Source organism: Musa acuminata, unplaced genomic scaffold, assembly GCF_036884655.1.
Source record: "Musa acuminata AAA Group cultivar baxijiao unplaced genomic scaffold, Cavendish_Baxijiao_AAA HiC_scaffold_1137, whole genome shotgun sequence".
Taxonomy (NCBI): Eukaryota; Viridiplantae; Streptophyta; class Magnoliopsida; order Zingiberales; family Musaceae; genus Musa; species Musa acuminata.
Window position 1 is genome coordinate 3,856,728 of NW_027021349.1, and position 14,731 is coordinate 3,871,458.

The following is a 14,731-nucleotide window of genomic DNA, read 5'->3' on the forward strand; positions in this document are numbered from 1 at the left end:
ACTGCATATAGAGTAGATTGTGTTACCTAGGGAGATCGTATATCCCTGTTTCCTTGCAGATCCTTAGGAGAGGATGAAGGAGGTCAAGCGTCTTCCTCTCTAGCGGTGATCCACATAGTAGGGTTGCAACGACGCTCCTCAAAACTCCAGGCCTGCTCTGAGGTGGAGAGGGAGAGGAGAATAGGAAAGGCAAGCAAAGGCTCTAGCCTATGAGGCTCTGAATCCCTCCTATTTATAGAGGTCCCCTGTCAAACCCTAATGGGTCCTCCCCTAGTGGGTATTGGATCTGCATCCAATAAGACAAGGGCTCTGTCGGATATCTCATATCCGAACCTCTACTCATCGCAATGCCTATCATATGTGTGTGACCCTCTAGGCCCAATATCGAGCTGGCCGTGAGTCATACCCGTCAGAACTCCTTCTAACTCAGTGAATTATTATCTCTGTAATAATTCACTTGACTCATCGACTACGGACGTACTAGGCCACTACGCCGTAGTCCCCAGACGATACAGGAGAATCCAATCCATTGGACCTGTCTGTCCTCAATTACCGTGTACCTATAGTCCCTCATCCATCTAATATCCCAGAGACCGTATATTGAGCATGGTGCTGTCAGACCCATACGGTTTCTACTCGAGTCTCACTCTAATCGGATTCTCCCGGAGAACTCTTTCTCTCTCAACCCGAATGACCCTGGCCAGGGATTTGTTTGAGCAAGAACACATGGGATATTCCTCTCATGACGCCGAGAGTGGATGATCCTCTATCGACACTCAATAGCTCTCGTAAGGTCGACTACCACTCTCAATGACCAGCTGTACTACATCTGGGACAACCAAACTTATAAGTCTGGTATCAAAGAGTGGAGCACTCATACAGGACATCCTTGGTGTCTTAAGTCTAAGGACCAGATATACCACTAGGACTACGAAATCGCTATCTGACAATAAGGCATCATCAACCATCCAGCATTCCGTAAGCGGATCAATCACTGAACTCATTCTCCAATGAGCACCTGTAATGTATCCCTAGTGTCTCTACATGAGCAGCTATGAGATCAACTGCATCCATCATATGGACGGGTATACAGCACACAAGTCTGTCCGGTTATCACGATGTCCCTCTCGAGTAACCTATGACCGGGATTATTTAGGATATCTGTTTAAAGGTGAATCGATCTCATTATCGTGATCTCATCACGATCCGATTCCCATTGCACAAATCCAAGGACATCACAATATATATATATGTACATATGCAATAGTTATAAAGTGATATACGTCAAAATATAATAAGCAAAAAGATTCTGTATCAAGTCACACGTGCCATCACTCATGTGATTGGCTTGCTGGGCACCTATGACTAGCAGAAGGTTGTGTCTGGGTGGTACCACCGCCCAAACCAGTGGTACCACCGCCTAACACAATCTCGGAGAATGTGCTATGACGGTGCCACCTCTTAGGTCACTATTTGGGCCTTTCATTGGGCCTAACATAGCCCCAATCTCAATTATATGCTAACTACAAAATCTAAGATATTTACTAAGCTAAACAAGTCCTATGAGTCAAGTTTGCTTCCAGTGAGCTTCCGATGATCTTCTGGCGAACTTCTGACGATCTCTCGGTAATGTTCCAACGGACTCCCGGTAAGCTCCTGGACTTCATGACGATCTACTTGGCGAGTTCCGACGAGCTTCGTTAGCAAGCTCCGAGACTTCTTGGCTGGTTCCTACAGAACTTTCGATGAATATCCGGACTTCCGATGAACTCTCGAACTCCCAACGAAATCGCGTTCTTGACTTCGGGACTCCATTTTGCTTTATGCCTTGCTATCGTAGTTAATCCTACATATAAAAATATACTTTGATCTAGACAATTAATACTAAGCATGAATCATGTTGTCCGGTATGTCATTGGTCCATCGACACTTCGTCCGATTTTTCGGCGCATCGTCCTCTCTTGCGGCCTATTGCCCAATCGGTCAGTTAACCTCCGCAACTCCAATATCCTTAGCGCAATATTCCCTCTTCTTGGCCCAATGTCCAAATTCGTGGCCCGAAGCCTTTGGCCGATACGTTGACCGATCCTTCAGCGCGACATCCAATCTTTTGATATTTTTCCTCTGGCCCAACATGATTCTTCTTGCTTTAATTATCTCATCCTGATCGAAGCATCCTACGTCAATCAAAACGCAGATCAAATCATAAACACTATCAATTGGTTTCATCATCAAAATACGAGATTCAACAATCTCCCCCTTTCTGATGATGATAATCAATTGATGACGGAGTTAACCTTAACTCCCCGTATCAATATACCATATTGATAGAACCTTGAATTCAAGTTAAATTCAAGTTATTGTAAATTTCATTATGAATATTTGCAACACGTCATCATGCATAACATGATCATACTTCTATTGGGAAAAACCTATTAAAGCGGAATATTCTTTTCCCTCTTTGTGTATCAAAATGGGTTCCTTATCAAAATACCAACTTGATATCCAAATGAAAATATCAACCAGCACAATATAAATAATAGAGCAAAAAATCAATCACATAGTGAGACCAAATCTTTTAACGTGAAAAACCCAATGTGGGAAAAACCATGGAACCGTAGTCCACCTCAAACTTTCACTATCAATAATAATGATAACAGGTTTACAGTAAGTCTTTTTCTAGAATAATCAGAGGATCACAATAACATCAAGAACATAGATCTTGACTCTAGTATATCATCATATAGGATGGATCTCCTCAAAAGAGAATTCTAGGTCTCACAAAGTAGATATAGCAGGAAAGTACCTTAGAGAGGGTAAACTATAGATCAACACTATTAGGATTGTAGAGTTTGCTACAAGGATTTTACACATAAAATTTGGGCCAAAACTGACAACGTTTGACCACCGATCGTCAAGTAGAAATATCAAAAAACCTTACTTTCTCTCTCTATTTCTCTCTCCTCTTTTCTCTGCACGCCGCCGCACACGTTCACTGCGCCTGCACACGCTCACTACACCAAAACCTTCCTCTTGTTTTCTGCCTTCAATTAGTGATTTGGGCTCAATAGGCCCAATTGTCGAAGCCAACATATGGGCTGGACCTAACAATTCTCTCCCTCCAGCTCATATGGTGGGCTGTACTAAGCCCGCTCTTCGCCTACATACTTCAAGCTTCTCCTTAGGCAAAGACTTTATCAATATATCTGATTCATTCTCATTAGTATGTACTTTTTTCAACTGTAATTCTTTCATCTCAAGCACATCACGAATCCAGTGATATCTCACATCAATATGCTTGAATCTAGAATGATATGTTGAATTCTTGGAGAGGTGAATGACACTCTGTCTGTCACAATAAACAATATATCCTTCTTATTTCAAGCTCAATTCCTGTAGAAACTTTTTCATCCATAAAGCTTCCTTGTAGGCTTCAGTAATTGCTATGTATTCTGCTTCTGTGGTTGATAGAGCAACACACTTCTGTAACTTAGACTGTCAAGAGACTGCTCCTCCTACAAATGTCATCAAGAATCCCGAAGTGGACTTCCTGGAATCAGTATCACCTGCCATGTCTACATCTGTGTACCCTTCTAACACAGGTTCATCATTACCAAAACATAAACATAACTTGGAAGTACCTCTTAGATATCTTAATATCCATTTCACTACTGCCCAATGTTCCTTTCCAGGATTAGAGAGAAATCGGTTGACAACTCCAACTGCATGAGCTATATATGGCCTAGTACAAACCATAGCATACCTCAAATTGTCTACTGCAGATGAGTAAGGTACTCTGAACATTTTCAGATGATGACATTATTCAAACTAAGCTTGAAAAGACCTGCAAGTGGAGAACAAACTGCTTTGGCTTTACTCATGTTGAATTTTTTAAGAACCTTTTCAACGTAAGTCTCCTGAGATAGCCAAATCTTCCTTTTCTTCCTATCACGAAGAATCTTCATGCCAAGTATTTGTTTTACCGATCCCAAGTCTTTCATGACAAAAGACTTACTTAGCTCTCTTTTAAGCTTTCCAATTTTTCCAACATCTTGACCAACAATCAGCATATCATCAATATATAGCAGTAAAATAATAAAATCATCATCTGAAAATTTCTTCATAAACACACAATGATCATATGTGGTTCTATCATACCCTTGGCTCATCATAAAGGAATCAAACTTCTTATACCACTGTCTAGGTGCCTGTTTGAGTCCATATAAACTTTTCCTAAGTTTACACACCATATTTTCTTTTCCCTTGACTTTGAAACCTTCTGGTTGCTCCATATAAATTTCTTCTTCTAAGTCACCATGAAGAAATGTTGTTTTTACATCAAGTTGCTCAACTTCTAAATTCAAGCGGGCGGCCAAACCAAGAACAACTCAGATAGAGGACATTTTCACAACTGGAGAAAATATTTCTTTAAAGTCAATACCTTTCTTCTAATTGAATCCTTTCACAACTAGTCGTGCCTTGTATCTTTGTTGTGAGCTATTATTTTTAGTCTTCAATTTGTAAACCCACTTATTCTTGAGAGCTTTCTTCTCTTTAGGTAATTTTACCAAGTCATACGTATGGTTCTCAAGCAAGGATCTCATCTCTTCTTGCATGGCTTTAACCCACTCATTCTTATTCTCATGTAGAATAGCTTCTTGGTAAGTTTCTGGCTCTCCCTCGTCAGTAAGCATAACATACTCATGTGGAGGATATCTAGTATATGGTTGTCGCTCTCTAGTAGATCTTCTCAATGAAATCTCAACTGGTGGTAGAGGTGCTGGTTTAGTTGGTTCAGCATCATCAACTATAGGTGTATCATCATTGGTATTCTCACCATAATCTTCTTGTTCATCTCCCCCATGATCATCATGAACTATAGGTGAAGGAACTGGACCCAAACTCTAAGGAATATAAACAAAGGTTTCTGGCTTCTCAATATTATCACCATCATTAAACAATTGGTCTTCAAGAAACACAACATCTCTGCTTCTAATAATCTTCTTGTTCACTAGATCCCATAATATGTACCCAAACTCTTTATGACCATATCCCAATAAGATACATGCTTTTGCTTTACTATCAAGCTTAGACCTCTCATATTTGGGAATATGAATAAATGATTTACACCCAAAGACTCTTAAGTGATTATAAGATATATCTTTTCCTCTCCATACTCTCTTTGGAATATCACATTTCAGAGGAACTGATGGAGAAAGATTTATCAGATCAACTGTAGTTCTCATAGCCTCCCCCCAAAATGACTTTGGTAACTTGGCGTGGGAAAGCATACAGCTAATCCTTTCTTCAATGGTTCTATTCATCCTTTTTGCCATACCGTTCTGTTGAGGAGTTTTAGGAACTATTTTCTCAAGCCTGATACCATGGAACCTGCAATAATTCTCAAAAGGACCCCTGTACTCGCCACCATTATCTGATCGAATACACTTTAGTTTTCTGCTAGTTTCTCTTTTAACACTGACATGAACTCCTTGAAAACATCGAGTACCTGGTCTTTAGATTTCAAAGCAAAAGCCCATACTTTTCTAGAATGGTCATTAATAAAAGTAACAAAATAAAGAGCACCTCTAAGAGTTCTAGTTTGCATAGTACAAACATCAGTATGAACTAAATCAATAACATATGATCTTCTAGATGATGGATATGTCTGAAATGCAACTCTATGTGTTTTTCCAGCTAAGCAATGATCACAAGATTTAAGAGATGTACCTTGTAACTCTGGTAAGAACTGCTTTCTAGCAAGAGTTTGAAGTCCCTTCTCGTTGATATGTCCAAGCCTCTTGTGCCAAAGATCTATACTTTCACCTTTTTGAATTGTATTAATCTCTCCTTTGTGTAGCTTAGCTTCCATGACATAAAAAGAGTTAAGTTTCTTTCCTCTTGCCATAATCAGAGAACCTTTAGTGAGTTTCCATTTGCTTTCACCAAAATAGTGTGCAAAACCCTCATCATCAAGTCTACCTGTAGATATTAAGTTAAGACGAATATCTGGAACATGACTTACATCTTTAAGTATCAATTTGCTCCCAATACTGATCTTCAAATAAATATCTTCAATACCCACAATCTTAGATGTACCATTGTTTCCCATTCTGACATTACCAAAATCATCAACAGTGTAAGATCTAAAGACTAGCACAACCTTCATCACAAATAATAGTGATATAACTTTCAGCAGCAACTGTATTTGTCTCTTTCTCATTTTTCTTCATTTCATTATGTTCTCGCTTCCAAAACATACACTCTTTCTTCATGTGACCTGGCCTGTTACAGTGAAAACATTTGATATCTCTTCTAGACTTGGATCTTCCTCTATATCCATGTGGGTTTCTACTATGATTTCTTCCATGTCTTTCTTGTTTTTCAGTAACAAATGCACTAGAAGAAGATTCATCTTGTTCTTTCCTTCTAGCATCTTCATTTAGTAAACTGTCTTTAACCATATCTATTGTTAGAGTTCCCTCTGGCGTGGAGTTACAAATAGTCACCACATACGTTTTTTAACTTTCTGGTAAAGAGCTGAGAAGTAATAATCCTTGCATCTCATCATCTATATTCATTTTCATAGCAACCAACTTATTTGCAAGACTCTGAAATAGGCTTATGTGCTCAACAATATTACCACCATCTTTATACTTCAAATTTACAAGTCTTCTGAGGAGAGAAATTCTATTTTTTACTGTTTTCTTCGCAAAGAGATTTTCTAACCTTTGCCAAACAACATCAGCTCTGGTTTCATCTGAAATATGCTCATGCAAGTTTATATCAATCTATCTTCTAATATAGGCAATAGCTTTTCTATGTTAAACTTCTCATTCTTCATTGTCAATAGTAGAAGGTTTATCTTTAAACTTGATGAGCTTATACAAATCTTTGCAATAAAGTAAATCTTCCATCAAATGCCTCCAAGTGGAATAATTTGATGAGTTCAATTTAATCATACCATCTGACTACTCCATTTCAATCACATAAGAAAAACTAGCACCAAACAACATGTTGCTCTAATACCACTTGTTGGGAAAAACCTGTTAAAGCGGAATATTCTTTTCCCTCTTTGTGTATCAAAATGGGTTCCTTATCAAAATACCAACTTGATATCCAAATGAAAATATCAACCAGCACAGTATAAACAATAGAGCAAAAAATCAATCACATAGTGAGACCAAATCTTTTAACGTGAAAAACCCAATGTGGGAAAAACCACGGGACCGTAGTCCACCTCAAACTTCCACTATCAATAATAATGATAATAGGTTTATAGTAAGTCTTCTCTAGAATAATCAGAGGATCACAATAACATCAAGAACATAGATCTTGACTATAGTATATCATCATATAGGATGGATCTCCTCAAAAGAGAATTCTAGGTCTCATAGAGTGGATATAGCAGGAAAGTACCTTAAAGAGGGCAAATTGTAGATCAACACTGTTAAGATTGTAGAGTTTGCTGCAAAGATTCTCCACATAAAATTTGGGCCAAAGCTGATAACGTTTGGCCATCGATCGTCAAGCAGAAATCTCAAAAAACCTTACTTTCTCTCTCTATTTCTCTCTCCTCTTTTCTTTGCACGCCGCCGCACACGTTCATTGTGCCCGCACACGCTCACTGCACCAAAACCTTCCTCTTGTTTTCTACCTTCAATTAGTGATTTGGGCTCAATAGGCCCAATTGTCCAAGCCCACATATGGGCTGGACCTAACAACTTCTCCCAACTTGTCATCGATAGAAAGGAGAAGTGTAACTTTCATTTCTTTGAGATACAAATTCAAATCATTATATAATAAATCTCAAGTTTTATCATCATGTAAGCTAGCAAATTTAGCAAGTGCTATATCATGCAAGCTATCAAGTTTTAGATATGTAAGGTAGTATGATAGCAAGTTCTACAACATACAAGCTAGCAAAAAAAATTTTTCATCATTTTAGAAAGTGTAAGCTAGCAATATATCGAAAGCAAATGCAATATAGCTTTCTAATTGAAGTGTGCAAGCTAGCGATTCTTGCTTCCTTTTTCAAGTTGCAAGTTTTGCTTCTTGAAATCAGCAAGTTAGCATTCTTTGCTTCTCTAGCATATTTTTGCATCTTTTTTGAATTGTGCAAACTAGCAAATCTTTTTCTTTTGAGACATGCACACTAGCAATTCTTTCTCCAACTTTATCATTGGCAAAAAGAAGGGAAGAAACAATGTTGTAATTCTTTTCCCTTTACAACAATTTCTAAATCATGACAAAAGTAAATAACAAAGATGAAAAATCAAGTCATGAATATCAAAATAATTTTTTATCATGAATATTCATCATTGCATGCATCATTATCATAAGTTAAAGTATTGCATGCATAATACCAAATCATCATGTATATAAAATATAAAATCATCATTATATGCATGATTCCAAATCATTATTCTAGAGTATCATTTCATAAAATGATAAATATTGATTTTAACATCATTAAAAAAAATCATAGTGTTGCATGCATTTTTATCTAAGGGAAAAATCATAGTGTTGCATGCATCATCCCAAATCATTTTAAGGCATACAAGCCATAAATACAAAAAAATCATGTCATGAAATATAAGACCACTTGAATACTAAAAGATATGATTCATATAGTAAACCTCTTCTTTAAATAAAATACCAAGAATAAAAATCATAAGTGTACAGAGAAGAGATCTTGAAAAAAAATCTCAAGTAATAAATCCAAGAACTCACAAGAAAAATCAAGATTCATTTAGAAAATCTCCTCTTAAGAAGATAACAAGTAGAAACATAGGAGAACGATTTATAAAAAATCTTGATTCATAATAAATCTCTCGAGTTATAATCAATTCATGAATCCCGAAAGAACATTCATGATTCATTTGGATAATTTTTCTCTTTTGTGAATGACAAAAAGAAGCATAGGAGATATAAGATTTTGATTCATAAATCTCAAGTATATATGAAAGATTTGGATAAAAAGTCATTCAAATTTAACTCATCAAAATCATTTTCATGATCCAAGAGATTCATAAAAATAGGTTCATTAGTCTCTTCTTTTTGAAAAATCGATAAAGTGAGAAATTTTTCAAGGAGAAAGCTTTTCTCTTTTTAGTTTGTTTCATACAAGCATGCCTTTATCTTTTTTATGCCAAATCAAAATATATATATCATCGTTTAAAATGAAAGTATAAGATTTATCATAAAAATCATCAAGATCAATAAATCATAAAAATCATCATGCTCATGCATACAATCATCAATCATGATATCAAAATATTTAATATTTTATTACATCATTATGCATAATTAAATATACAATCGTCAAGCATGATACTTACATTAAATATGGAGCATTTTTAATCACAATCGGAAATCATCATGAAGGATACACATTATTATTATTTTTTTTTATAAAAACATACATAGGATTATCATTACATTTAAATCTAACATTTTTTTATATTTTCATAAAACATGCAATTGTCATTATCATTTTCAAAATTACTATATAAGCATGATTCTTAATTTTTTTACATATTTATTAAACATGAAATTTTTAAGAAAAATAATTATTCTAAACTAAATTAAAAATAATTCATGAAAAGCATCATGTAATTTTGAAGTAAACTAAAGGCATTTTGATTACCTCATCGTTGAAAGCCGTTAAGACGTAGTTTGCCACCTCACCTTTATTGATTTTTTCCTCATTTTTGGAGGAGCTCGATTTGTCTTTTGGTAACTTCTTCTTGCATTCATAGCAAGTAGTTCCGCTCTTTTTAAGTTTATTTTTATTATTCAATTGTTATTTAATGAACTTTTTAAATTTCACGAGGAGTTCAAATTCACCATCACTTGAGCTTATGCTCGAGTGGTCTTTAATTGTTCTAACTCCGAAATCCTTCGTGTTCTTTGGAAGGTAGTTCTCAAGTTCTTCACGTGCATTGCACGTTATTTCATAGGTCATTAGAGACCTGATAAGTTCTTCGATCAAAAAAATATTCAAAATTTTTTATTCTTGAATAGCCGTTATTTTTGAATCCCAATTTTTAGAAATCGATTGTAAAATCTTGTTAATGAGTTCAAAATTACAAAAGCATTTGTCAAGAGCTTTTAAACCATTGACGACATCCGTAAAACGGGTGTACATGTTAACAATGGTTTCACTCGGCATCATTCGAAAAAGTTCAAAATCGTGCATTAAAAGATTTATTTTAGAAACTTTTAATCTACTAGTGCATTCGTGTGTGGTTTCAAGAATGTGCCAAATATCGAAAGCCGTTTCGCATAAAGAAACCCGATTGAATTCGTTTTTATCTAAGGCACAAAATAGAGCATTCATAGTTCTAGCATTTAGAGAAAACGTCTTCCTCTCTAAATTATTCTAATTGTTCATTGGAAGAGAAGACCTTTGAAATATGTTTTCAACTATATTCCATAAATTTAAATCAATAGAAAGCAAGAAAACTCTCATTCGAGTTTTCCAATAAGTGTAGTCCGTCCCATTGAAAAAGAGAGGACGAATGAGAGAAAGTCTCTCTTGAAAGTCGAAAAGAGTCATTTCTCTTGGGTGTTAAATTAAATGAGAAATAATGAGGCTCTGATACCAACTGTTAGGAGAAGAGTCGGCGCTAGGGGGAGGGGGTGAATTAGTGCAGCGGTAAAATTACGTCAGCTCAAGAAAACCTTTGTACCATAAAAACTGATTTCGACGAAAATTATTTCGGAGAGAGGTTAACTTGAAAGCATTTTTGTAAAGATAGCTTGAAAGCTTATGGAAGATGCGTAGTGGATGTAAAGCAAGTTAAGAGGTTTGCAGTAAAGTAAATTGCTCAAATATAGAAATGCAAACCAGAGAAGAACATGTCGATTTTATAGTGGTTCGGTCATCGTGACCTACATCCACTCCACCGATTCCTCTTCCGTCAAGGCCATCGGCATCCACTATCGATATTCCTTTATAGGCGAAGATCAACCTCCTTCTTATAGCTCTTTCTCCTTTTACCAAGTTTAGGAGATAACCTTTACACCCCTACTCACTCCTCTCTCAAACTATTCTAACACTTAGAACTTTGAGAGGAGTTTCACACAAGATTATAGCATAGTTTCTTTCTTTTTTATTCTCAATACTTGTGTGTATATTAACCAGGGATGAGAGGGGTATTTATAGCCTCAAGTTGATTCAAATTTAGAGTCTAAAAACATCTCATCCCGGGTTTCCTGGGTTCGGGCGGTACCACTGCCTGTGCTGGGTGGTACCACCGCTAGTGTCACTCTGACACTAACACTGCACTAGGTGGTACCACTACCCAATCTAGCAGTACCACTGCCTGGGAGGCTGTGCTGGGTGGTACCACTACCCAAACTGGCGGTACCATCGCCTGCAGCCTCTTGGAGGTTGTGTTTGGGCGGTACCACCGTCTAACACAGTCTCGGAGACTATGCCATGACGATGCCACCTCTTGGGTCACTATTTGGGTCTTTCATTAGGCCCAACATAGTCCTTACATGGGCCCAACTGGCCCCTAATTGGGTTGGCCTAAATCCAATCTCAATTATGTGCTAACTATGAAATCTATGACATTTACTAAGCTAAATAAGTCCTATGAGTCAAGTTTTCTTCCAACGAACTTCCGATGATCTCTTGGCAAATATTCCAGCGGACTCCTGACAAGCTCCTAGACTTTACGATGATCTACTTGGCGAGTTCCGACGAGCTTCTCTAGCAAGCTCCGAGACTTCTCGACCGGTTCCTACAGAACTTCCAACGAACTCTCGAACTCTCAACGAAATCGAGTTCTTGACTCCGGGACTCTATTTTACTTTATGCCTTGCTATCATAATTAATCCTGCACATGTAATTTGAATTTTATTTTTAAATCGAGATCATCTTTCTATTTACAAGAAAAAGGATTTGATTTATAAAGTTTTATTCATGGATTTTTTATCCTTCATTTAATAATCATTTCCCATGAATTTTTCCTCACTCTTCTCACAAAAGAAGAATTTTTATTCATGAAATTTTAGTATATGATGATCATTTGCAAGAATAGGGATTTGATTTTGTATGGACATCTTGATCTTTTTAATAAATCCTTTCTCTTTGCTAAAATAGAAGCTTGATTGAATGAAACTCATTTATTATGGATTTGACTTGGTTCAAATCTTTTCATGAATTTGGTTCTTGATTTTTTCTGAAAATGAATTTCTCCCTTACTTTTCTTCTCTTCTTCTTATCTTTTTTTATGACAAAGGAAGAAAGAAACTTACTAAGAAGAACCAAAAAGCTCTTTAAGCAAAAATGCTAACTTCTCTTTTTCATGCAAAGTTTTTGCTTAACTTCTCATTTTTGCTAGCTTGATAAATTAGTGTAAAACTTACTTGATATGCTTTTAAACATTTGTGTTGTTGAATAATTCCCCTTTTTGCTAATGACAAACGGGGAGAAAATAAATGATGAATATTTGCTACCAACAATCTTGAAGTGATAAATGCTTAAAAGTGTTGATTTAATATTTGATATCATGAATGCTTTAGTATCATATATGATATGCCCATAGTGATGATTGATTTATTTTTGGTATCATGCATGAAATAAGAATGAAATGAAATGTTTTAAAATTGTGCATGTTTTAATTTGAAACTATAATGATGCATAACCATATTAAAAAAAGGAATGATACTTTAACTTTGTCATGATTTAAAAATTGATGTAAAAGAAAAAAGAATTATAAATTTATATTTTTTCTTTTTTTTTTTTACAATGATAAAAGGGGAGATAAAATTTGCTTACTTGCATATTTCAAGAAGATGCAAAAACATGCTAGCTTGCTCATCTCAAAAGCAAAATTGCTAACTTGCATAATTCAAGAAGCAAAAGTTGCTTTCTTGAACATCTCAAATATTGCTAGCTTATATTTTCTGAAACGAAATAAAAATTTTCTAGCTTGAATGATGTAAAACTTGTTAGAATTGCTAATTTGAGCATTGCAAAGGAAGCAAAAATTGCACTTCTCAAAAGAGAAGAAAAAACTTGTTGTCTTGAACATCACCAAAAATTGCTAGCTTGCCTATCTTAAGAAGCAAAAGTACAAACTTACAAAATTTATAATCCTGTACATCTTTGGTGATTAGGCATGTTGTAAAGTGATAAAAAAATTTGCTAGCTTGTATGTTACAAAACTTGCATATCTCTAAAACTTGCTAGATGCACTTCTCCTTTTTGTTGATGACAAAGGGGGAGAAGTTATGTTGATGATCATGTATGGGATGATGTGCTTGGATAGTTTGATTATGCATGATTTTATAATGCATGCAATGATGTGATAAATTGGTTATTTTAATACTCACGTTGCATGCAATGTTGAAATACTATGATTTCAAAGCTTCTATCAATATAACATATTGATAGGGGGAGTTAAGATTAACTCTATCATCAATTAGTTATCATCATCAAAAAGGGAGAGATTGTTGAATCTAGGATTTTGATGATGAAACCAATTGATAGTGTTTATCTAATGTACGTTTAAGTGACGTAGGACTAACTTTGATTAGAAAAAGTAAATCGATTAAAGAATAAGGAATCAAACGTTGGGCTAGAGCAAACATGTCAAAGATTGTGTTAGGAATGAGTTGGCACTAAGAGGAGGGGGTGAATTAGTGCAGCGGTAAAATCACGGATTCAAAAATCTTTCATTTCAATTAAAACTAATTTCGATGAAAAATCATTTCGTAAAGATCTTAACTTGAAACAGGTCCAAAAATGTATTGAAAGCCGTAAGCAAATAAAGTGGTTTGCAGTTAAAGTAAATTGCTCAAGACAAAATACAAACCAGATTTTATAATAGTTCGGTCATCGTGACCTACATCCACTCCGTCGATTCCTTTTCCGTCGAGGCCACCGGCATCCACTATTGGTCTTCCTTCAATAGGCGAAGACCAACCACCTTTTACAACTCGATTCTCTTTTTATCGGGTTTAGGAGATAACCCTTACACTCTCACTTACTCTTCTCTCAAACTATTCTAACACTTAGAACTTTAAGAGGAGTTCACACAAGATTACAACAGTATTTTTTTCATTTTCACTCTCAAGTCTTGTATATTTTAACCAGGGATGAGAGGGGTATTTATAGGCTTCAAATTGATTCAAACTTGGAGCCTAAAAATATCTCATCCCGGGTTTCCTGGGTACGGGCGGTACCACCGCTAGTGTCAGTCTGACATTAGGCGATAACATCGCCTGATAGGGGTGGTGACATCGCCTGGCACCCTGTCACTGGATGATACCATCACTTTCAGCCTCTCGGAGACTATGTTTGGGCAGTACCACTGCCTAACACAGTCTCGGAGATTGTGCCATAATGGTGTCACCTTTTTGTCACTATTTAGGCCTTTTCATTGGGCCCAACACAGTTCATACATGGGTCTAACTAGCCCCTAATTAGGTTGGCCCAATTCTAATCTCAATTATGTGCTAACTACGAATTCTAAGACATTTACTAAGATAAACAAATCTGTAAGCCTAGTTTCTTCCGGCGAGCTTCCGGCGATCTTTCGACGAACTTCCAATGATCACTCGGCAATATTCCAGCGGACTCTCGGTAAGCTCTTGGACTTCACGATGATCTTCTTGGTGAGTTCTAACGAGCTTCTTTGGCAAGCTCCTGGACTTCTCGGTTAATTCCGACATAACTTCCGACAAACGTCCGGACTTCCAACGAACTCTCGAA